The 23,407-nt window shown below is 41.0% G+C and overlaps 1 protein-coding gene across 2 annotated transcripts in view; it reads left to right on the top strand.

Annotated features, from left to right (window-relative positions):
• CASR (calcium sensing receptor) overlaps positions 1-23,407 on the top strand; it is a 72,578-nt gene that overhangs the window by 9,034 nt on the left and 40,137 nt on the right. The window lies entirely within an intron of this gene.

Genomic DNA, 23,407 nt, shown 5'->3' with positions numbered 1-23,407 from the left:
TCCAATTCCTCCAGCCCAGGACTTTCAAACTTCAGGTTGGGGATATTCTTAACATGTAGATTGCTGAGCTCCACCCCCAGAAATTCTGATTAGGTAGTTCTGGGGTAGAAGCAAATGTCTATGATTCTTCCCAGTTCCCAAGGTGGTGCTGGGGATGCTGATCTATGGACCACACTTTAGGTAGCTCTGCTCAGATCCATTCCCTCTTTAATTTGTATCACCTCTTACATTGTACCTTTCTGGAAATCTTCAACTTGTTTTTTATGTTATCATTCTCCAGTCAAGGAGAGGTCCTTCCTATGCTGTGCTTTTATTTCCAGAAGTAATCATGTAATAAAATTTTCTATCACTTTCTAAGCACTTATTATGCTCCAGTAACTGTGTTAGTGCTTTATTCATACTACTTTTTTTCATCCTTTCAACAATCCTTGTTCTAGAGGTGAGAAAACTGAGGTCCTAGGATTCCTAGGAAGTGGGAGGAACAAGTCCTTTTGGCCCCAAAGCCGAAGCTCTTTCCATTTTACTGTCCTGTCCATGGTGGTACGTGTCACCAGGTCTCCAGTCAAAATGCCTTCTCAGTTGTGCCTCAGCTACCTAGCTCCTGCTGAGTCCCCAATCTAGAACCCCCTCTCTCCTCATCATCTATCCAGATCCCATCCAAGCCTTCTATGCCAGAAAGCTTTCCCAGCTACACCTGTCCACAGCCAACAGCACACCTCATCTTATGTTCTTACCTGGCCATTTATCATATGTGTTTGCATTTTTATATTAAGGGATTTTGTCTTCCTAACTGAATTTGAAACTCCTTGAAAGCAGGCCCCATCTCATGCATCTCTGGGTCCCCCTTGGAGTAGCCATTGTGGGGATTGATTGCTTCCCTTACCCACACCCCTCTTCCTACTCTTTTCCTTTCCTATCCCCCTGTCTCTACCTTGTCCCTTCCTAATTTGGTGAAATCAAGCCCCATCAACAAGAAGTCAAAAAATAAGCCAACCTTAACCCTTCTTTCCCCTCCCCTGCATTGCAGCTGTGGGTTACTTGCTAGTGTTTGCCCTGTTGTTCCACACTATCATGAGAAGGAACTTTTCTAGAAGACCCTGTATTTGGCAGAGAAGCACTAGCAATGCCCTGTAACCCCTGGTTCTTTTTGAGGGTTTCCAGACACCCCTCCTCTCCTTCCATATTTACTCAAATTCCGTTTCCATTATTTTACTTCCCAGTTTCACTCTGCATCCTTCACTGAATGTCTTCATTCAAGTATGTCAGTTCTCAACTGCCCACTCCCAGTTTGTACATCTGCGGAGCTACTTCCCCCCTAATGAAATCTATTAGGGCCAGTATGGTGGGACCCATTCATTTGGTCTGCACACTTTGGTTATTTTTTCCCCTCCCATCTCCCCTACTTCCCTCCCTCTTTCCATTCCTGCCTTCCTCCTTCTTTTTGAGGTCACTATTCCTGTTATTGCTTGAATGATGTTATCAACCCACTATGACAGCTTACACATCTCAGGGCTTAAAATCTTCCTTTTGTAATTTTCCCAAAACTTGTCATTTTCTCCTTGTAAGGGGTCTGCAGAGCAGCTGGGCCTCATAGCAAAGGGGTGAGATTGTCCACGGCGCTGTCATTTCCTCCCTGACCATTAGTCGGAAAAGTGCTCCCTGTGTTTGTGTTGCAGCCTCATGCAGCTATGCTGCTAAAATGACACCATTAGGACATAATTTTAGAGTCAATTAGTTTTCTAATTGAAGAAGGCTCTTTTCTGACCCACATTAATGAGCCAGTTTTGTGGTGGCCCTGATGCTTTCCTTTAGTATCCCCTGCAATCTGAATTCCTTCTCTGTGGTGCCTCATCCTGTGTGCTATTTTTGGTAGCTTTCAATATGAAACCGTAAGAAAAAAAAATTCTAAGTAATACCATTTACTGTTTCTTTAGTGTTTACAATGTATTGGACATAGCGCTAAGAATTTTTATACCTTGCTTTGTTTAATCCTACCAAAAACTTTGGTTGGTATTTACCCCAAAGATACAGATGTAGTGAAGAGAAGGGCCATATGCACCCCAATGTTCATAGCAGCATTGTCCACAACAGCTAAATTGTGGAAGGAGCCGAGATGCCCTTCAACAGATGACTGGATTAAGAAGATATGGTCCATATATACAATGGAATATTACTCAGCCATCAAAAAGAACGATTACCCAACATTTGCAGCAACATGGACGGGACTGGAGGAGATAATGCTAAGCAAAATAAGTCAAGAGAGAAAGACAATTATCATATGGTTTCACTCATTTATGGAACTTAAGAAAAAGGAAGATCGGTAGGAGAAGGAAGGGAAGAATGAAGTGGGGGGTAAACAGAAGGGGGAATGAACCATGAGAGACTGTGGACTCTGGGAAACAAACTGAGGGCTTCAAAAGGGAGGGGGGTGGGGGATTGGGATAGGCTGGTGATGGGTATTAAGGAGGGCACATATTGCATGGAACACTGGGTGTTATATGAAAAAAATGAATCATGGAACACTACATTAGAAACTAAGGATATACTGTATGGTGACTAACATAACATAATAAAAAATTATTATAAAAAGGGGGGGGGGGAACTTAGGTTGGGTATTATCCCAATACAATGAAAAAACTGAGGTTAAGTTAGGTTAAGTGACTTGCCTGAGGTCTCATGGCCAGTAAGTGGAACAGCCTAGATTCAAACCTATGTCACATAATTCCAAAGCCCGTAGTCAAAATTTAGTTTCTGGGAACTTTGTTCCATTCTTCAAAAAATATGATGGTTTTGCCAAAAGCTCTCTCGTGTACTTCCATGACAGTATAAATGGAAACACCCTTATTGGAAGATAAGTTTTTTAAATGTTCTTATCCTTTAACAATTCCCATGTCTGAATTTATACTAAGGAAAGAATCATTAATATGTTCAAAGATTTAACCCTAAGGAAGATTAGGGAGGCAATATTCATAATATGAAAAATTTGAAATAGGTTCCATGTCCAACAGAAGGGAATTAAGTATGATACATAGAGGTAATGAAATACCAAGTAGCCATTATAAATTGTTTGGAAAAAGAATGTTCAGTGGCACAGAAATGTGTTCATGATATAGTAACTACTATAGGATTTCAGATTACATCCATTTTTGTAAAAACAGATGACAAAATAGATTCAAAGAGAAATGATACAGAGCTAGAGACACAGATATGTAGTATATATAAAAAATGCAAAGAGTTGTGAGATTAATGGGATAGAATTAAGATTAATTTTTATTTTCTTCTTTTATCGTTTTGTGTACTTTTTAAATTGGCACTGAAGTTTTTTAAAACTTATTTTTCTTCTTGAATTGGAAAAATGTCTGTGTGTTGTTTGAAGACATAGGGTCTTTGGAACTGCATCTTGGTCATTTCCTCTGTTAGTGCTTTTATGCTGAAGACTTCTTAGATTGTTCTTTTTGCCCACCCACCTGCAGGGCTGAGCTGGGGAGCTGATCATATGTGCTGGAAATGTTTGCATGAAAGTAAGCTCTTGTCTGGTATTTTGTACCTTGTGGTTCAAGTAGCAAATTTATAGCTTGTTTGATCCAAATCCTTTTCCTGGTCTAAACTAACTAAACGCCCTCTCCTCTTCCCTCTGCTACCTGGTTCTGTGCCTGGCAACCCTTATTTTTCCTATAGAGCAGGAGTGCCACCTTTCCTTACCTTCACTCACACTGTGAAGAAAATTTCACACTTTTTTTTAATAACAAAATCTTTGACCACTGTTCATATTTACCAGTGCTCTTTTTATAATTTCCTCCACAAACAACCTTTTCTACAGACACTTGAGTTCCATCTTCTCAGCTTTTTTTAAAATTATGGTATGTTAATGACCATACAGTACATCATTAGTTTTTGATGTAGTGTTCCATGATTCATTGTTTGCATATAACACCCAGTGCTCCATGCAATATGTGCCCTCCTTAATACCCATTACCGGGCTAGCCCATTCCCCCACCCCCTCCCCACTAAAACCCTCAGTTTGTTTCCCACAGTCCATAGTCTCTCATAGTTCATTTCTCTCTCTGTTTACCCCCCCTTCATTTTTCCCTTCCTTCTCTCAGCTTCTTTAATAACTTTTTTTTCTTAATGCAGGTTTTCATTCACTTTTTTCTTTGACTCAGTTCACTTTGGTTTCCTGACCCGGTCACCTCCCAACTGCTTTGTGCCACTGACTCATATATATCTCCTATACTCATCATATTGCCTCCCCTTCTTTGAGGTCTCAGGGTGTCTTTGGAAGACACCCCCCATTCTTGCTTTCTTTCTGTTCTCATCGCTTTGATCATCTTTCTGCTGGCTTCCTTCATTGACTGCTTTGCAGTCCCCATTTTTGCTTCTAGACAGTCTACCTATCTGTCTCTCATCTATTTGTACCCTCCATTCAGCTGGTAATCCTTAGTGTAATCATTTTAGCCTTTTATTTGAACCTTCTCTGAAGTGTTTTTTCAGATATTTTTAAAGCAAGTTCCACCGCTCAGGCTCCTGAAGGGGGTGTGGAGCTTTCTGATTCATGCATGCCTTTTTCTTTAGAGCATATCAGTTGTAGAATGAATAGTTTAACCTTAGAAAATAAAATACTAAAACAAAAAATCAGTTTGGCACTCCCTGTATTTTAAAAAATGTATATATTGGTTAAAAAAAAAAAAGCAAGCAATCTTTGAAAAGAGCAAATTATCCATGACCAAAAAAAAGCTCATGACACAGTATTTCCACCTCTTGAAATTAATCCTAAGGAGATAGTCAGACAAGTGTTAAAGAAGTATTTGAAGATAGGTTAATTGAAATAGTTTGTAATAGGAAAAAAAATAAGAAATATCTTAAATGCCTAGCAGTAGATGATTGGTTACATAAATTTTAACTCATTTATACCATTAATCACTATGAAGCCACTAAATATGGTTGTTACGTATTTATGGAAATAGATACATTTGAGAATGAAAAAAAAAATGGGCTGCTGTCCAGAATGTATAACATGATCCCGTTCTGTAAAATTATACATGTATATGTATATATAGTCACCAGAAGGAGGTCTCTTGGTGATGGGCTTTTGGGTGATTTTTAATTTTCTGTTTCTTTTGATGTCTCCTTTATATCTTTGTACATGGTTTATATATTTTACAGTTAGTAAACATTGTTTTTAAAACAAAAAAACACTTAGTTTCTTTTCTTGGTACATTACATAACTAACTTCAATTTCTGATTCTTCCTTTTATATTTTCCTAACATTTTAGAATGAAAATATCAAACATCGTTTGACTTACTATGAAATATGTCATTCATACTAGAGATATGTAATATATGTGTATGGTTTAAAGAATAATAATAAAATAGATACCTGTGTATCCATAATCAGCTTAAGAAAATTAATTCTTTGGAATCCCTCTGTGTCTCTAATCAAGCCCATCCTGTTCCTTCCTTCAAAGAGGTAAATACTCCCACTTTGTATTTCACATTCCCTTACCTTACAGTTTTATGAAATATATATATGTTCAGTTGATTATGCTACAACTTGTGTTACTTTAATGCACACTAGTTCATATGCAATGAGCAAATAAGGGAATTGTGTCAATATGCACAAAAGTCACATTGTTTGTATAATATTTTTCTCCACACATAAATGTTCTGTCCTACTAAGGAGCAGTAGCTAACTGCAGAGTACACTCACAAGGCTGAATGCAGCAAGCTGTGACTCTCTGTAAACAAAACTCATCCACCCCAAGTTTTTCTCTTGGCTCATCTTAGGCTCATCATCTGTCTGGGAAGTGCCTGTACCTATCTAGGAAGTACTTACTACACAGTTCTTCCTGACCTTCAGGCTTAGGATCTTTGTCCTAAGGCAGCTTCCTCAACCTTCCTTCAGCCTTCTTCTAAGAAGCTATCTTCCTCTTTTCCATAAGATCAATTCTCATATTTGCAGACATACTTATTTATTAAGAATGTAATATGTCTTGTAACTACACTAATGTTTTCGCTAGGATTTTTATTTATTTTATTAGTATTCTGTTTATAAAGTTATCTAGGATTTTTTTTCTATTTTTCCAAAGGAAAATAGTCTATAATCTTGTTACTGTTAATGAATGGTTTTACAGAATGAGTTTTTTTAATACATATATTACATTATATAAGAGACACCTGTATCCCTAAACAATATTGTTTAATTTGCATTGTTTTGAATTTTGTACAAATGGAATCATGCTATTTGCATATTTCAGTGTGCATTTCTAAAAATATTATATTTGTGAGAGTAATCCATGTTAATGACTATAGCTGTGGTTCATCCATTTTCACTGCTGTACAGAATTTCATTCTATGAGTATGCCAAAGTTTATCTATTTTCCTATTGATCAGCAGTTGGTATTTGCAGTTCTCTGGTATTATTTTTAAAATGTTGTTATAAACAGTTTTGTACATGACTCCTTGGCACATATGCAAGAGTTTCTAGGGCATTCTACCTAGGGGTAAAAGTGCTAGGTTTAGGGTATGCACATCTTCATGTTTACTAGACAATGTGAGATAGATTTCCAAAGTGATTTTACCAATTTAAACTTCCACGATTACTGTGTGAGAGTTCTCATTTATCTACATCCTTGCCAACAGTTGAGTTGTTGCCAAATTGTTGTAGTTTTCGTTGGTTAGCGATGTGTATGTGTTTCTTTCCTGGTCTATTCATATTTTTTTCCCTCTGAAATGCCTGTACATGTCTTTTGCCCATTGCTTTTCCATTGGGAGGCTCTATTTTTCTTTCTATAGGAATGCTGTACGTTCTGAATACTAATCCTTTTTCACTTACATTGCTGCAACTATCCCCTTCCTGTTTGCAGCCTGTCTTTTCACTTTATAGGATCTTTTTATGAGCATTTCTTAGTTTAATGTAGTTGAATTTGTCATCTTTTCTTGTATTATTTGTGTTTTTTTAAACTTGCTTAAGAAATCTTTCCATACTTGGGGTTATAAGACAGTCTATATTCTAAAAAAATTTTTTGTGAACCATAAACTTTATTAATGGAAAATGGAATGCCTTGTTTCTGTGTTCTCTGTTCTATACTATTTGTCTTCCCTGCCATTATCAACTGTCTCAATTATTCCAGCATAATATTGTTTTAGCATCTGGTAAGGTGAGCCTCCTCCCTTCCACTTACTTCTTCTTCAGGAATATTGAATATTCTAGGCCTTTGTTCATCCATAAAAATTATAGAAGCAGTTTGTCAAGGTGTGCTCATGCAACACACACACACGTACACACGTCTGTTGAAATTTTTATTAGAATTGTAGTGAATCTATAGATCAATCTGGGGAGAATTGACATGATAACAATATTGAGTCTTCCATGAACACAGTAGAGATCTCAATTTATTTAGATTTTCTTCGGTGTCTTTCAATAATGTGAAATTTTCTCAAAAAAGTTCTTGCACATCTTTAGTTCATTCTCTTCTTAAGAAACTTACTTTTTTCTATTATAAATAGTATCTATTTACAAAGTATATATTTCTGTTATTGGTGATTAATAGAAACACAATTGGCTTTTATCTACTATATTACTGGCAACTTTGCTAAATTCTCTTATGAATTCTAGTTATATGTATGTAGATTCTAAGATTGTCATGTTGTCTATAATTGATAATTTTATTTTTCCTTTCCAAACCTTACACTTTTGATACCATCCTGCTGTATTACTAAATTGTCTAAAACCTTTGAGAAGTATGGTGACTAAAATAAAAAAATTATTAATAAATAAATAAAACTTTTAAGAAAATGTTAAAGAGAAATGATTATGGGGCATCCTTTTCTTGTTCCTGATTTTGAAAGGAGGGCTTTTAAAATTTCATCATTACATATAGTGTTTGGCATGTCTAGCATGGAGATGCCCTGTATGTTGGACCACAGTTTTCTCATACTTGATTAGGAAGTGTTCAAATCAAGTTTAGCCTTGGAGCAAGAGGCAAAATCATATGCCTTAGATCTAGATTACTTAGGCTAATGTACTACAGAAAAATAATTTTCTATGTGGCCCACTACAATTTGACATTGGGGTTTGGGACCAAAGCCTCAGCTAATATTCTCTGTACAAACATTTTCCTCTGAAACCTTGAGGGCAGGATTTGAGTAGTTCTGAGTCCCAGCCAAAACCACTTCCTAATGCAGTTGGGTGGGTATCAGGATCAAACATTGTTGGGCCCCACCCCAGAGTTTATGACTCAGCAGGCCTGGGATGGGGCCTGAGAATTTGCATTTCTAAGAAGTTCCCAGGTGATGCTGATGCTGTGAGTCCTAGAACCATACTTAGAAAAACACTGTCCCAGCTCACTTGGTTAAGCATCCAACTCTCAATCTCAGCTCAAATCTTGGTCTGGGTCTCAGCACATATCTTGATCTCAGGGTCGTGAGTTCAAGCCTACACTGGGTGTGGAGCCTACTTTAAAACAAAATCAAAATACTGTCCTAATACCACCTCCTTAAAACATCCCAACAGTGACAATTGAGAGACAAGGAAACAAAATTATTAAAGTGTCTGAGAAGGAAAGAGGGAGACTGCAACCATGAATACCACCCCTGGACTCCATGACTGGAGCATGACAGATGGCCACTCCAAACATGGGAGAAATGAAAGAAGAGGGAAATACAGGAGGAAATGGGAGATTTGGGACAGAACAATGAAAGGAACTTATAGGAAAGCATGAAGGAGACCACAAATAACCAAATAAATCAGGTGGGACTGATTATTCAGTCTGTATCCAACAAAAGACATGGAGGGGAAGGATGACAGTGAGACCTACATAGCTTTGGGGAGGGGCAGTGACAAGATGGCCATTTAAGCGACAATTCCTTGCTAAGATCTGTTCCACAAAGAGGTGGGCCTCTGCCACGATAGTAAGTGCTAGACAGGTCAGAAACCCAAGCCCCAGGAAGTAACAAACTTAATGCAAGTTTCCTATTAAGCAGATAAACTGGATTTATTCTTAAAGTACACAATAAAAGGTAAGGTACTGCAAGCAGACAAGCCTTAAAGTCATGTTCATCATTTCAGGAGCTGCAGTCCTGCCAGAGACACTTTTACTTGGGCTCAGGGACAGTGAAGTGGCAGAGGTAGGACAGGGAGAATCACGTAAGGAAGAAGTTGGATTCATTGCCCTACCGGAGGGAAAGCAATACCAGAGGTGCCAGGGAGAGCAATAGACTAACTCTGCACATAGGACTGGAATCATATGATGTTTTTAATACTGGGCTTTTACTCACCTACAAGTGCAAATAAGCAACTGATAAAAAATAGGAAGGATATAAGTTCTCCATTCCCCTTCCATACCTGCTGCCAGCCAACTTCCTGTCACGGGCTAGCTGGCTCTCTGGGACATCATGTTTTAAAGCTGTCTCTGGGGCGCCTGGGTAGCACAGTCGTTAAAGCGTCTGCCTTCGGCTCAGGGCATGATCCCAGCGTACCGGGATCGAGTCCCACATCGGGCTCCTCTGCTGTGAGCCTGCTTCTTCCTCTCCCACTCCCCCTGCTGTGTTCCTTCTCTCGCTGGCTGTCTCTCTGTCACATAAATAAATAAAATCTTTAAAAAAAAAAAATAAAAATAAAGCTGTCTCTGGCTTTGATAGTGTACAACATCTCAAAGCTGGAAGGAACCACAGAGGTGGTCCTCACCTGCTGGGCCCATATAGCAGGAGCGACTAACCAAAAGTCAACTTAGGTAACTGCATTCATTTATTTTATTTTACGTATTTGTCATTAAGACTGTTTGATTCAATTTCTTTACATATTAAAACATATAAATCAGCATCTCCATATTTACCCTATAAAACCTGAAAAGCTTGCCTTTGATATACGTAGCATGTTGCCTCTAGGTAAACTCAAGTAGCTTCATATGTATAAGTGTATAGAAACCATTGAGAATTATATCCCTATGAAGGATTTTGATCCCAAATTAGCTCAAACAATTTCTAAGCAAGTTGCTTCATTATTCTGTGACTCACTGCTCTTGTGAGGCTAGAAGTAAAAGCACTTTAAGTTCCAAGAAAGAAAGGTACAGTATAAATTCAAGATAGTTCTTAGAATTGTATATTCTTCTACTGGGCTAGGCAGATCACCTGTCCACACTCACCCATGGCCAGATGTCCCCTCCGCTGCCCTTACACCTGCTCCTCCAGCCTCTTCCTGAACACTTTTTTACACCCTCACTTTAGAAAGCATGTATTTCCATTGTTGCATCGTACTGTCATAATAGGAAGCTTTTCTCACGCTTTTGAAAACCTACTAGGTTTGTACCTTATACAGTTTTGTTAGAAAATTCTTTCTTACATCACACCAAAATCTGTCTCCCTGGAATCTCTGCCTGTCTGTTCTGTCCTATTCTTGATACCCACCAAGAAAAAAACCTAAGACCTCTTTCGCCATCCTGAGGACTCCAGTCATGTCCCAACCAAGAGTTCTTTTCTCCCAACAAACTATCAGTGTTAGTTCCCACATCTGTTTCCTCCTCATGGCTTCATTTTCTTTTTTCTTTTTTTTTTTTAATTTTATTTATTTATTTGAGAGAGAGAGAAAGAGCATGATTTGGGGGGCAGGGAGACCAGAGTGAGAGGGACAAGCAGACTCCCCACTGAGCACAGAGCCCAACAACACAAGGCTCCATCTCATGACCCTGAGATTGTGACCTGAGCAGAAACCAGGAGTCAGACTGAGTCACCCAGGCATCCCATAGCTTCATTTTCAAGCTTTCATTGTCCTGTTTGCCTTCTCTAGACATAAGCCAGCTTGTCTGGATCCCCTTCTCTAAGACTGAAATATACATACCTGGACACCGTGTGACATAGGAAGTGTAGGCCAAGGCTGGGTATGATAGGGTTCTTGGTCCTTCTCCTCCTCGTCCTTGTTAACATCCACTGCTTTAGGAGCCACCTGACCCTGTGACTCATATATTGCCTACAGGCATTATAAACCCCTTCTATCTTTTTTCTTACTATTTAGATATAGTTGCTAAGCCAGTATCAAAACACCTATCTAAATTACTCAAATCAACACTCATTTTTTTATCCATCAATCTGACAACCATAGCAAAGAGAGGTCAAAGATAATTTAAGATGACTTGCATAAGCTGGTTCCTATTTCAGCTGTGGTTTCTAAGAGGTGCAAGTCCTCCACTTAAAGATATCTTTCTCATTTCTTCCATGTGCTTGTTCCTCTTGCCCAAATTCTGCCAATTGGCCTGGACCTATATCAGTGTACTACCCACATTTAGCTCCTTAACACTTGACCCTCTGTTATCCCCTCTTCTTGAAAATTCCAAGGTGACTTTTGGAAGTACTTACATTTTTGTTGTTGTCATATACTATTTCCTTATCCCTTTGTCCCTCTGATCTTTCATTTACCAGATTCTTTCATTTGCTCTTTTAGGTTTGTTGATTCTACCTTATGACTCTGCTCTCTTTTTTTTCTGCCTACAGTATCCTCTTGAAGATCCTTTTAAGAGTCTTTGATGGAGAATATCCATTTTGCTCATTAAAGTCTTTGATTTGTGCTGGCTTCTAAAAGCTTTCTTCAGAACTTCTCTAAAAATATGCTACAGTAGCTTTATGGTATCTTAAAAGGGGGTATAGACAAGCAATTTCAGAGCTGGAAGAGAATCAAGTTCTCCAATCTCTCACTTGTATGACTAAGAGAAGAGGATGCAGACACAACCTTACTGTTCTCTCTTAGTTCAGAGTACTCAAAAACCCCAGGGCGATAGTGAACTAGGCAGGAGGGGTGAGAGTGAACTGGGAACATCAAGATCATCGAATGACACATGCTGAACACATCTGAGTGCATCTCTGGCCCAACAGAGAAAGATGTACTACTATTCAGGTAAACTCAGCTGTCATTCATCTGTACTTGGATTGTACAGGAATGCTTTACAGTCTAGACTCTAATGGTGAGAATTTAGCCAAATAAAATCTCTCTGGGCTGTTAAGGAGTCCTTGGAATGAAAATAACAAAGAAAAGACCATGTTCTCTAACTGGACACATGGCAACAGAGCAGTAAGGCCAATTCCTTGTTTGAAAGCACTCATAGAATAGTATTTTTTCAATGACTGGACAAAGGGTCACATAAAAGCCCATGATAAATGACTTGCTTTTCTTCCAAGTCATTTATTAACCTCAGGAGTGTGGAATGCATCACCAAGAGACTAATCTTTGCCACTGGAAGGACATAAACCAGAGTTTTCTGGACCACTAAGGGGGAGGGTAGAAAGAAAGGAGGAAGTAGGTTTATCCTTGCCTTTGCTATTCTGCCAAATATGGCTGCCTCACTACCCTGAATAATAGAAATGATAGAGAGTTTTTGCCCACACAAGAGAAAGCTGAGCCATGCTATGATTAAAGCCCCCTGCCTCCAGGAGTGAACCAAAAGGCACAACTAGACACTCAGGCTATGAATGAGGCATAAAATGACTAATTTATTTTAAATCAACACACTTTTATGTGCACAGCCTAATGAGTGTGATCTCCTTTTAAGTAAAGCCCCTTGAAAGGCTTTCCACTTATTGCATGATGGTTCTGTTTCCTCAAAAGATTTTGGGGGAGTTGGGTGCAGGAAAACACACATGCACACAAATGACAATCATCTATATCTACAAGTTAGAATTAGCTGTGAATATTTTGCCATATTCGCTTCCAACGTTTTTCTTTAAGAAATCTGTTTCTATGCTTTCTCATTAGAGCAAAACATGGCTTATTATAGAGGTTTCAAGCAATGCAGAAAAGAACAAAAATTGAAAGGTTTTTTAAACACCTAAAAGTCCATCATTAATATTTGGTGGAAATTCCAGGAATTTCTCTATATATCCCATTCTTTTGAATATCATCACTTTTGACAAAGTTTCCACCTTTGAGGAAGGATTTGATTTTTGAAATAGGTCAAAGTTGCCAGGAGCCAGCTGAGTCTGGTGAATAAGGTAATGATTAAGCTGAGCGACAAGATTTTGGTGCCAAGTCAGGTGTAATTGGTTTTCTAGGACAGCTCAGAAATTGGCTCTAAGAGAGGCACCCGTGTCAGAAGTGCTCTGAACTCCAACAAGAGCTATCCTCTGAGGGGCTGTCTCTGCAGGATGTGTGCATGGGGTGGCAGAGGCCTTGAGAATCACAACCTCTGGAATTGAGCCAGCTGTGGGCCTCAGTCAGGTCCTTACCCTTGAGGAGCCTCTGTTTGCTCATCTTTAATGGGATGTTCATAATGTCCACTTTTCATGAGCAGTTATGAGACTCTAATTCGATCATGGACATGAAAGCACTTTTGCAAACTGTCAAGCCCTGTACAAATGTAAGGCACTATGCTTTAAGTATGTCTGTCAAATTAATCTTGTTTCATGATGGGCACACCTCCTACAGATACAGTCTCCATGGATGGCCACATCGTCAAAGCATAAGTGCATAGGACTATTCTCTTCCCTTCCGGGTTTCCTTCGGCTGCAGGTTTATCCCTTCAAGTCTGCCTTGCCCTTGACCTCATGATCATTTTACCTGATTTTTCCAATACCTGAGCGTGGGCAAGGGAAATCAGAGAAGAACTGGTGGGACGTAGTTTGAATCACCACTACTGGCATTTCCAGCTTTCAGGAGCCTGAGGGGAAGGGAGTGGTAAGTGATCTCAGTCTGGGATGTCTGTTTTGGAATTTTAAAAGGATCTGGTCAATTTATCATTTATCTGAAAGGTTTGTTTTCTTTTTTTTTTTTTTTTTACGTTATCTCTCACAGAACAAAGGAATCAGAATAGTTAGGAGTTCCCATGATGCATTAAAAGGGGCAAGAAAGATTAAAAACTATAGTTATCTCATCTACAAAAATGGGGATAATAACTGTACCATCCTAAGAGGTGGTTGCGAGGACTACATTTTAGGCACTATTTATGTAGCCAGTACAGTCTAGTATTTTTATTACTAGATGTTATTATTAGGTGTTATTATTAGGTGTAATAACTAGGTGTTATTATTAATACAAAGATTGGGATTCACAGACTCTAAGTTATAAAGATGTCAGTGTACATGCTATCAGTGACTTTTGGCATATGAAAGAGCACCTCATCAATAATGAGCTAATGTTACTCAGGTATAGAGATTTAATTTCACCACGTGGAATTGTTTTGCAGTTTATATTTTATTCATTCAACATGGATTTACTGAGTCTTTACTATATATAAGGCACTGTACTATCCACTGGAGATACAACAGTGAACCAAACAGACATCACCCTCATCCCCATGGAGCTTACTATGAAGACAACAAACAGTAAACAAATAATCATGGAAATAAATGTTCTATTAGAACTTCTTTTAAGTGCAATGATGGGAAAGTGTAATTCTATGAGGTCAGGTAGCTCAGTGGACCCAATCTTATGTGGAGGAAGGGGGAGTAGGAAAAAGGATTCAGGGAGTTTTCTTAAGTAAATGACATGTGAGCTAAGATCCAAAGAGTGAACAGGACTAATGTAGCAAAGAATGGGGAGGAGCAGATTCCCAGTGGAGGAACAGATGCAAAGGCCTTGAGGCTGGAAGGAACAGGGCATAGTCACATCTGGAGTAGTGAGAATAATAGGTTGTAGAGCAGAAAATGAGATTGGGAACTGGAGGGGACTAAACCAACCAGGGCCTTGCAGACTACTGTAAGGATTGTGGTGTTGATCTCCACAGCAAAGGAAGCCTCTGAAGTCATTTAAGCAAGAACATGAAAGGACCAGATTTCTGTATTCAAAGATCACTCCCACTGCAAGGAGAAGAATGGATTGGAGGAGAGCCCAACTGAAGCAGGGATGCAAGGTGAGAAGCAGGTCACGTGAGGGTTGATGGTAGCTTGACCTAGGGTGGTAGTGGTGGAGCTGGAAAGAAGTAGAAAGAATTAAGTTATTTAAGTGGAAAAATCTCCAGAATCTCATGATAAAATGGATATAGAAGGTAGGAAAGGGGGGATACAAATAATCTACTCACTCATTCATCATAAATATTTATTGAGCTCCTACTAAATTTCAGACACTGTGCTAAGTACTGAGGATTCAGTTGTGAACAAGACAGACAGGTCCTTACCCTCAAGGGGTTACAATCTAGATTTGGAGCTAGAGTGTTGATAATAAGCAAACAGATAAACAATCATGTTTGCATTTGGAAATTGCAATTACATGTTGCAGAGTGTGTGACAGAAGTGCTACGAAGAAGAAAAACACAGGGATATCAGACAACTGGGTTGAGGGTACCTTTTGATAGGGTAGTCAGGAAAGACCTACCAATAAAAGTGACATTTAAGGTCTGACCTGAAGGATGAGAAGGAAGCAGCCAAGAGAAAAACATTCCAGGTAGAGGTAACAGTGAGGCCAAAGAGCTTGGTGTGTTCCAGGAACGGGTAAGAGACAAGGGTGATTAAAAATAATGAACAAAGGGGGAGTCATACAAAATGGGGCTACAGAAGCATATCCTTATCAGGGTTTAAAAGACTAACTGCTATATGAAAAATGGGGGAAACTGGATGATTTTAGAGCAAGAGTAAAAGCAGGGAGTTCAGGTAGGATCAGGTGATAGAAAATGATGGCTCGAACTAGGGGTGTGAACTAAGGAGAAGTAGACAGATATGAGGTGGACAGATACATTTTGTAGATAAATCCAACGAGCTTCATTTAAGATCCAAATGGCCCCTAAAACAGTGGTGGCTTGATTCAGCTGCAGAGGTCATCAGGATGGTGTAACCTACTCATAGAAACAGGGTCTACAATTCATCTCTGGAATCCAGGCAAGGGTAGGGCTGCATTTGTCCAAGCTCCAAAATAGCAGGTTGCTGGCACTAGGGAGACCCAGCCTGGATCAGGGATCAGAGATCAAAACCGGCCATGGTAACTGGGATCAGGGTTCACCAGGACTAAGGTCACCAAAGTCACCATAGCCCAGAGTGAAGGGGGAATCTGTTGAGCTAGGTCTGTACAAGCGGTGCCTTCCCGGAGCCAGAAGTGGGAACTGATTCAAAACCTGGGTCAGGTCTGGGCCAACCATGAAGGTTAGAGTGGCAAACCCACCAGTTCAAGGTTAGAGGGATGAAGAGGTACCATCTATGATACCAGTTTGATAAGATATTTAGTGGATGATTCACACATGTGAGCTCTATTGTAGAATATCAAAAACTATGATCTCGATGTTGTTCAGCTTCTTGTGATTTAGACAAGAGGAGTTCCTGCCTCACAGACTTGGTTTGATCTAGAGTGTGAGGCCTTTGGGCAGCCTCACTAGGAACGTACTAGCCTCCCTGATCCCATTCTCTGTTTCTCTCCATGTCAACAACACTGTGCACATAAGGGAAAATATTCAGAATTCTGTGACAAGTCTCAGCTCAGCGCTGCCATACTGCTGTGTCTGCATGTACATATGTATATATACACATTGAATCAACCATGATGAGCATGTGTGGCAGCTGGGGTGTGAGGAATGTCTACATCCAGGTGCATTAATCTGCAGGGCAACAAGCATCTCTGAGCTTGCTATGAAGTTAAAGAATAAGCAAAACTAAGCTAGAGTGATAGAAATCAGAATAGAATTTGAGGGTGTAAGTGGGAGAAGGCATGAGGGAGTCTTCTAGTGTGCTGGGAATGTTCTACGTCTTGATGTGGATGGTGTTTATATGGCTGTTGTACATTTGTAAAAATTCACCAAGTTGTAGTTTTATAATTTGTGAACTTTATTATATGTAAGTTATACCTCAATAAAAATGTTTTTATTAAAGAGAGAGATAGAAGAGATACCTGAACCCAAGGCAGACAAGACAAAAGAAGGATGGTCCATTCTGATATCAATCCCAAGGAGCAGCAGCGTGTCTCCTCTCCAGAGCTTGCTGACATCTGACCACTCCTTGCTGCCCTGCTTCCAGTCTCAATCCCCAGCCTATGTGAACGCTGCCCAGCAACATATAGAAAGGGTGGCAATTTATGACAATAAGCCAGGTCCAATGAAGTGTCAGATAGTACTGATTTTTTCCAACTATTGGTAATTCAGTGTGACACAGTCTGAAATTTTCTAGAGAACTACAGAGCATCATCCCTCTTAGTCATCATCAGTATCCCTGATGATCACAGTTAAATACAAATAAATCAATCAATCATAGAACACCAAGGATTTACAGCAGTATGAACTTGAGATCCAGGAGAAGAGAAAAAATAAGAAGAAAAACAACAGAATGAAATTATATTTGTCTTGCCTTTCAACTTTATTTACTTTGTCCTTTTCTTGGAGATTCTATAAAGCACATTAGACTACTGAAGGCATTGATAAGTCCTACAGTCAATAGACATGTTTACTTTTATTTCACACAATGTTTCTTTATATATTTGATCAAGAACACTTTGGGAAATTGTACTCTAAGGCTATCTTTTTTTTCCCCCTCATTTTCTTCCTTGGAGAATCATCAAAGCTCACCATTCCAGCTGCCAATTTGGTGCTATAAAGTCTCTCTTGTCTTAGCTCCAACCCCAGCCTCTCCCTACCCCAGAGTTAGGACCTCTCTACCCATAGCAAATTTTCACCTAGATGGTCCACATGGGGCAGAATGGGGATCTAAGAGGAGTTCAGAGGGAACTCTGAATTATTTCAACTTTCATGCAATGAATATGAAGAATGAAACTGGTGGTATGGAAAAGGCTCTATTTCTGCAGTTTTCATTAAGCCACCTTGAGAACTGAACTCTGAACTCATTGAATCTTAATGAACAACTATGGCAAATATACCTTTCCTCACCTCTCTTATCTGGCATTTAACTCCCATCTCCTCCCACTTCCTTTTAGATACATGAAGCTAGCACATTTTCCACACAAACACCTGAATCCACAGCTATTCTCCTTCCTGCCACAGGCATGTTAACTGAGAATTCTGTCAGAAAGGGAGAACTGGGCTGGCCACTGTCTTCTAGGACTGAAGTGGGGTTGGTTTTCTCTGAGAAAGCCTCTAAAAGACAGCATCATTACTTCAGAACAGATTCCACAGAGTGAGTAATGGAGGCCTTTGGGAGGATCCATGCCCAGCTGGGGGTAAAGACAATTCACTTTGTCTTGACCCTTGGTTTTCTCATTTGCTAAGTAATTCCCCAAGTCCCCACCAGCTCTGATCGCCCACGTACCCAGGGTGTGTGCATAAAGTGCCTGGCAGCTTGCCCACACCACTTGCCCATGAGAGGTTCAGGAAGCCGGGAGGATGTCTGTTGAGCCATTACTGTACCATTTCTTAAAGCAAATAAAAACGAAACTTTTTCTATTGGCATCTAAATGACCCTCTGGCTGGGTCAATGTGACTACTTCAAAGTAACAAGTCTGCTACCCTATGATCCAGCAATTGCACTACTGGGTATTTACCACGAAGATACAGACGTAGTGAAGAGAAGGGCCATATGCACCCCAATGTTCATAGCAGCTCTGTCCACAATAGCTAAGTTGTGGAAGGAGCCAAGATGCCCTTCAACAGTTGACTGGATTAAGAAGATGTGGTCCATATATACAATGGAATATACTCAGCCATCAGAAAGAATGATTACCCAACATTTGCAGCAACATGGACGGGACTGGAGGAGATAATGCTAAGTGAAATAAGTCAAGCAGAGAAAGACAATTATCATATGGTTTCACTCATTTATGGAGCATAAGAAATAGCAGGGAGATCAGTAGGAGAAGGAAGGGAAGAATGAAGTGGGGGTAAAAAGAAGGGGGAAGAACCATGAGAGACTATGGACTCTGGGAAACAAACTGAGGGCTTCAGAGGAAAGGGGGGGTGGGAGATGGGGATAGGCTGGTGATTGGTATTAAGGAGGGCACATATTGCATGGAGCACTGGGTGTTATATGCAACTAATGAATAATGGAACATTACATCAAAAACTAGGGATGTACTGTATGGTGACTAACATAACATAATAAAAAATTATTATTAAAAAAAACAAAGTAACAAGTCCTTCCTGAAATGTACATACCTATGAGGGACACCAGCAGTCTGAGGAAGGAGTGGATTGGAATGGTCCAGGGGAAGAAAACTGAGTGGGAAATCTAGTTCCAGCTGAGGCTTTGCCACTTACCAGCTGTGTGATACAGGGCAAATCACTTAATACCCCTCAGTCTCGGGTAACCTTGTTGTTGCTGTGTTGTTTGTTTGTTTTCAGCATTATGGGTCTAACACTATGAATCCCTTCCCTGTCTAGCTCACAGAGATGTTAATAATGCTCCATCTTTTCTTTCTATGTCTATTCATATTTTTAAACCAGCTGGTTTCACTGCACATGCTGTTCTGTAAATTTGTTTTTTAATTTATTTAACAGCATACTATGAGTATTGTCCTATGTCTTTAGGTGGTTTTATTACCTTTTTAAGGACTGAGACTGTACCATCTTGGCATGCCAATCCTCACTTGTGGGACATGGAGTTCCATTTTTGCTATTAGAAATAAACAGTGTTGGGGGGCGCCTGGGTGGCACAGCGGTTAAGCGTCTGCCTTCGGCTCAGGGCGTGATCCCGGCGTTCTGGGATCGAGCCCCACATCAGGCTCCTCCGCTATGAGCCTGCTTCTTCCTCTCCCACTCCCCCTGCTTGTGTTCCCTCTCTAGCTGGCTGTCTCTATCTCTGTCAAATAAATAAATAAATAAAATCTTTAAAAAAAAGAAATAAACAGTGTTGGGATGCCTGGGTGGCTCAGTCAGTTGAGCGTCTGCCTTCTGCTCAGGTTGTGGTCCCAGGGTCCTAGGATGGAGTCCCGCATTGGGCTCCCTGCTGGGGGGGGGGGCTGCTTCTCCCTCTACCCCTGCCCACCCCACTCATGCTCTCTCTGTCAAATAAATAAAGAAAATCTTTAAATAAAAAAGAGAAAGAAAGAAAGAGAGAGAAGGGAGGAAGGGAGGGAGGGAGGAAAGAACGAGGAAGGGAAGGAATAGTGTTGCCAGGTGCAAAGAAAAGGAAAGAACCTGGGCTTCTCAAATTGAGATCGCACCTCTTGTGTGCTACTTGCACAGACTTGTCTGTCTCTGGCTGGAATTGAGACCCTGAAAACAGGAAGGACTGAAGGACTGGTCTCTTAGAAGAGAGGAGGAGGCTCAGAACAGGGTAGGAGCTGTGTCTGTTTACTGGGAATTGAGGTAGCAGACACTTTTATGTCTGTTAGAACAACTCTGTGAGATAAAGGTTGTGCCCACTATACCTGCCCTAGCAAGGGTGAACTAAATCTGCGCTCGCTAGTAGCTACCATGTTGACAGGGGAAGCTGAGAGGGGACCAGAACTACCCCTGTGCTACCTGCTCCTGTGCCATCACGCACTCTACTCCCCAGCACAATCCTCCCTTCCCTCCCCCATCTACACCTTCCATCCCCCAATGCGCTACTCCTCTCAGGTACCTCCCCCAGATACCCACTGCCTTCTCCTATCTGGAATTCCCAATCACATATGTAGCATTTTATTATAAATGATCTAACTCTCAGATTCTTTGGGTTACCACAGTTGATTTGCACAGCTTTGCCTATGTGCAATAAAGTGCCTACAAGATAGAGAAACTCCTGTTTTTCTGAAAGTATTGTTAAAATTTAATGATCCCACAATACTATGAAGATAATCTATGCCGAATGTTTATTTTATTGTAAACAGTCTTAAATTTAAAATATACACTTTAAGTCTGCTAAACTTTTTTTCCCAGCCTATTTCTCTCCCAGCTCCACCCCTCCCTCAAAATTAGGACACACACTAGAAGCAAAATTTCCTACTTTCCTACTTAAGTGTGTTTATGAGGTTCATTTGCATTTCTGTTAAGGTGAGTTTGTTTATTTAAGAACAACTGTGGCAGCAGACAGGGTCCACAGGTGTCTACACCAAGCAGTTGATAACTAAAATGGGAGTGAGCTAAAAGACCTCTAATATACTTTACAAATTTAGAATTCTGTATCATTTGGACATAATGTTTTAATGGTCCAAAGCGATGGATCTTTTCTTTTGTGGTTTACTTTCTTTTGTAAAAAGTTTGCACACTAAAAATTAAAAAGAACAAAACTTCCACCCCTTACCGAAGTAAGCAACATGAAGCGAGAGAATGAACATTCACGTTCTACCCCTAGCACAGCCGAAGTCTGGCCATGTGCCCTTGGCAAGTCGTTTCCCCTCCCTGAGCCTCAGTTAACCCGTTTGTAAATGGCAGATTTAGACTAAACATAGACATGCCGCCAGGGTTTTACTGGATTCCGATTATGTATTTCATCTTGCTCAGTGTCTCTGGTCTTAAATGATCAATAACTCCTAGAGGAGCCTAAGGCCTTGGGACGCGATCCCCCACGCCGGTCCGAGGCGCGCAGGGGCGGCCGTTTGTTTGCTGAGTCGCCTGCTGGAGCGGAGAAGTGCAAAGGCAGTGTCCCCGATTGTTGCCACGGGGCCGACGCTCAAGGCCAGAGAGGGCTTCTCTCTCCGCGCATTAACAAATCAAAACAATCTCTCTGCCCTGCTGACGCCACGCCGGGCTGGGGCTGGAAATCGATCTGCGATCTTTCTGCTCCAGCACAGCCTGGCCCCTGGCCGATGCGGGCGCGTGGACTCGCGGACGGAACGACGCCGGGCTGCGCGAGAGCGGCCGGCGGGGGCTGCTGACGGCGGGGAAAGGAGCCAGCTCCCGCGACGGGCGTCCTCTCCCCGCGCCTCCCGCCACCGCTACCCAACCCCCGCCGCCCCCGCCCAAGACAGTCGCTGAGCCCACGGGGTTGGCTGAAGGGAGGAGGGAGACCCGCTCTCTCACCCGTAGAAGAGGAGGGGAGGGGGCAGGCAGAGCGGCCACTTCTAAGCCCAGCCCTCTACTGAGGCTCCGCCTGCACGGCTCACCAAATCCGCGCCCAGCTCAACCATCTTACAGATAAAGAGGCCAAAGCCCGGAGAAGGACAACAGCTGGTCCCCCAGGGGGAGCGGCAGAACCGAGACTAGAACCAGGGTCTCCTGACCCCTGCTATCCTCTGTCTCCAACTGGGTTTTTCAGCCAAAGGGCTTTTTCTTGGTTTCTTGACAACCATGCTTCCAAGTTGTACTGACCTATCAGACTGATTAATAAAAGATCCGAGATTCGCACAGTTGAAACCTGAAGCCCATTCTCTGCTGCGGGGTTTACAGCAGACCTTCCTTGCTTGTTCTACCGGCCATCAGCTCAGAGTGTTTGCCACTTTCTCAGTGTCATCCTCTGGCCTGTGGTCACCCTGGGAGACATCAGAAAACGTCCTGATCATGCTCCCACTGTAGGAGTGTGTCACACAGCAATATCCACCCTGTGGACAGGATGCTAACTGCATCTCTAATCCAGCTGTTAGGTGGCGTGCCTGACTTTCTGTCCCAGTCCTGTCTCATCATCATACATGTGCTGTTTGAAGGTAGCTATGCTGTGGGTGAGCTAAACCAGGTGTATTCTGGGACCAGAGAGAAACAGCAAAGTAACCTTTCCGCTCAATTCAAGTAAGAGGGGAGAGGTGGGGGGCATTGCTATCATCATGTTAAGAACTAACTTTTATCTAGTATCTACTGTGTGCTAGGCTCTGTGATAAATTCTTACAAGATTATTTTAATGTAATCGTTACAGCAACCCCACTATCATTATTCTTGGGTTACAGATGAGATAACAAAAGCACAGAAATTATACAACTTGCCCCAAGTCACCGAGTCATTGTCAAAGCAGAGATTTGAACCCTGGGTTCATTCAGAGCCTGTGCCTTCAACTGTTATGCCCTGTTGTCTCTCATGATGGAATGAACATTTTGATGTTAGGATAAAGGATAAAAGATGGGGAATAAGGAAATTTAGCTTCCATTCTTGCCCTGCTTCTTCACGGAGGTAACAGAGAAGTACCTCTCCACAGGGAGAAAAACCTCAAATCACATAACCTTGCTTTTCAGGTATATGAAACACCTGAAACATATGGAATTATGTGCAGATGTGCATTTTTCTGGGAAGAGCAGACATAGTTTTCATCAGCATTTCAGAGATCCATATAAATAAGCTGTCTGGACTATCTCATCTTTATAGCCCTTTTTTTGCCAAACAGCCCACTCTACACTGTCTTTTAACATTTTAAATAATGATGCAATAGCAGCTTCACACTCTGGGACCTCTCTCTGGTTCAGGGATGTGAAGGGCTCCTGGCTGCATGCTGGCCTTTCCAGCACACCCGCATGTCCAGATAGTGATCACAGGAAGGACGGCATTGGGATGGGGTCATCAAATTCATCCTCCACCTACTTGCAACACCTCAGCATTTTTGCTTTAGCCTGTTGTATTCTTTACTTGCAACCAGACTCTAAGTTTATATAGAGGCACCAAGAAAAGATTTCAGAATCCTTTTTTTTTATTATTATTGTACTATAAAAAGAATTCCA

The sequence above is a fragment of the Ursus arctos genome, unplaced genomic scaffold, assembly GCF_023065955.2.
Source record: "Ursus arctos isolate Adak ecotype North America unplaced genomic scaffold, UrsArc2.0 scaffold_4, whole genome shotgun sequence".
Taxonomy (NCBI): Eukaryota; Metazoa; Chordata; class Mammalia; order Carnivora; family Ursidae; genus Ursus; species Ursus arctos.
Note: the sequence above shows the minus strand (reverse complement) of the source record. Positions and strands in the feature narration are given on the sequence as shown.